General features: G+C 39.2%; 1 long non-coding RNA gene across 3 annotated transcripts in view; it reads right to left on the bottom strand.

Annotated features, from left to right (window-relative positions):
- Nucleotides 1–2,500, bottom strand: part of LOC137971142 (uncharacterized) — a 52,101-nt gene that overhangs the window by 4,345 nt on the left and 45,256 nt on the right. The window contains exon 6 of one of the 3 annotated variants that reach the window (XR_011116931.1): nt 2,165–2,204. The exons of the other annotated variants lie outside the window; for them this stretch is intronic. This is a non-coding gene — a long non-coding RNA (uncharacterized lncRNA). The remainder of the gene's footprint in view (nt 1–2,164; nt 2,205–2,500) is intronic. 3 annotated transcript variants of the gene reach the window in all.

Here is a 2,500-nt window from a genome sequence, read left to right as displayed (position 1 = left end):
TTGTCTTTACTGAGGAGGAGAAATGGATGCTCTGCCTGAATCGCAGCCCGAACCTTCTGGACTAGTCAATCTTGTTTTCTCTCGTCAAACTGTTTTTTTCCAGTGCGAGCACCCGTTTAGTCATAAAACCGATGAAACCAGTGGTTATAGATGGTTTTCACTCACGTGACTTGGCGGCCATATTGGTGAACAAAACAATACAAAATGTATGCATGGAAATATGCATAAAAATAGAGTTTGGTTCCCAAAGGAGAGAACGTCTATTGTTCTTGTACACCAACATGGCCGTTGTGACGTCACATGAAAACGATCTATAACTGAGCACGCTTTTCCACGCAAAACCAAGATGCATGGCGGGAAGATCTGTCTTCGCAACTCTGCACAATTGTAACCATCAGGATATTTTGACCTTATGATCATGCTCACTATGAAAGAGTTTGTCTTTTGGAAGAAAGGCCTAGTCTCGGCCGCAAAGTATTTATTTATGAATATTTACTTCCAACCAGAAACATAGAAAGCCTTTGTTCCATGAATCTCTTTGAGTTTTTAGCCGAGGGCATTCGACTGTCATCCGTTTGCGAAAACTTGGTCCCAAAGTCTGATTATATTATTTATTTTCATCAAGGCCGCATGTAGAACTACTTTTCTTTACAACAGTTCTTTACTTCGGATACATAAAGATGCAGAACACACGAATACATCCATTGAAGCTATGAATAGCTTCCTTGCCCCTTGGTCTGTTAGTACACTTCATTCCATATCTTATCGTGTCTCCTACTAAGGTAACGACTTCGTTGAATTCAATATGCCCCCAGCAAGATTGCGATCCTTGTGTCGAAAGTCGTAAGAAATTCGTCAGTCTATGCCTACTAGTAGAATTTACGCGCGCGCTTCCTTCAACGAATGATGAGACAGCTTGCGCTGTTTCTTCAATCATGTGTCGATCCATTAGGTGTGTTGAAAAATAATTCAAGATATCAAAACGTACATCTTTCCAAAAAAGCGACTCCATCGGAAGATACCTGCCTGTGGACTACTGTATGAGTATATCTCGTTGGTAAACAGTTTTACAGAGTACAAACTTAGGAAAATTAGACCAGACCATACGAGAACCGAGCACATAGTATAGCTAACGAAGCAGAAGCAAAAAACGCTTTATCCGGCTCAGTACAGCCGGCTGGTTACCTTTGTTTTTGTAGAGTGTGTTTTCAGTTTGTTAAAATACATTCCTCTCTAGTGCACATGAAAATGAGTTTATTCCCGCCCCATGAAACATGATATGGAAGCAGTCTGCTTAAAGACGTTCGCACCCAAAATGTTCTCACCTACAGAAATTTTTAGAACTTGCAAGGCAGAAAGGTAATGATCTACTTTTACCAAAAGGCAAAAAAATGGGGGTCACCGTGTTCGTTTTCGAGATAAAGTGCATTTTTAGAAGCTTGCGTTATATTTTGCGTTATATTTCTGCAATAAAAAAAGCTGCATTAGTGAAATTTAGATCAGGTAAACGTACTCAATTCACAATAACTAATATAACTAAATGAACTCTTGCAGCTGATGTCTTTTTCTGAGGTGAAATAGACCTTGAAAAACGATACATATTAATCTAAGAAAGAAACCTTCTGTAGCACGAGAGCGAAATATTTGTAACTCCTCACGTACATATTTTTTTTGGTTTTCGAAATCGATTGTCTATTCGCATTGTCACGTCATTGCGTGACATTTCCGAGAGGACCTGGGTCCACAGCTACCCCATGATGCCACAAGCGACCATTTGCCCGAGGGAGGATCAAACACTGGCTCGATGCCATGTTTGTTTACATTCGTGGTCTGCGATGCATGACGTGTGCGTGACATGCGCGAGAAAATGCGCAGTAGCAATGGGCGCGAACGTCCGTTTTCACCGTCTTACGCCGATTTTTGAAAACTAAGACTTAAGACTGTTACGGTTGTTGCAACTTCCAAAAGAACTACTTACCCTTTATTTTTAATTTGAAAATGAATACGTTGTAAGGTACTCTGCGAGCAGAGTCTCTTTCGATCTTCCTAGATAAGTCTATCTACTTAAAAGATCAAAACGGGAGACCGGATATAAAATGTGACCTAAAACCGCAAAAGCTGCAAAAAAATTTGCTACGCAAGGTGACTAAGCTCGGTGACCTACCCTGAGTTTTGTATCCAAGAAAGATTCCTTTCTTCGCATCCTTTGAACAAAAGTTTAAAAAAAAATTAAAAAATGTTTTTCATCGTCCAACAGCGTTTTCAGATAGTTGGATGGATGGATGAATGAATGGATGGATGGATAAATGGTTTATTGATAAATGGTTTATTGATAAAGAATCGAAATCAACAAAATTGTCGTAGAATATACACTAAATGTACAATGAAAAAATTGATAAACATAAAATCTACATAAACACTTTCAATACAAGGGGCATCGAATGGTCCCATTCAATTTATAAGAGCTCGCAAAATTTGGGCTTACAGTATTACGCGAAAC

The sequence above is a fragment of the Montipora foliosa genome, chromosome 9, assembly GCF_036669935.1.
Source record: "Montipora foliosa isolate CH-2021 chromosome 9, ASM3666993v2, whole genome shotgun sequence".
Lineage (NCBI taxonomy): Eukaryota > Metazoa > Cnidaria > Anthozoa > Scleractinia > Acroporidae > Montipora > Montipora foliosa.
Note: the sequence above shows the minus strand (reverse complement) of the source record. Positions and strands in the feature narration are given on the sequence as shown.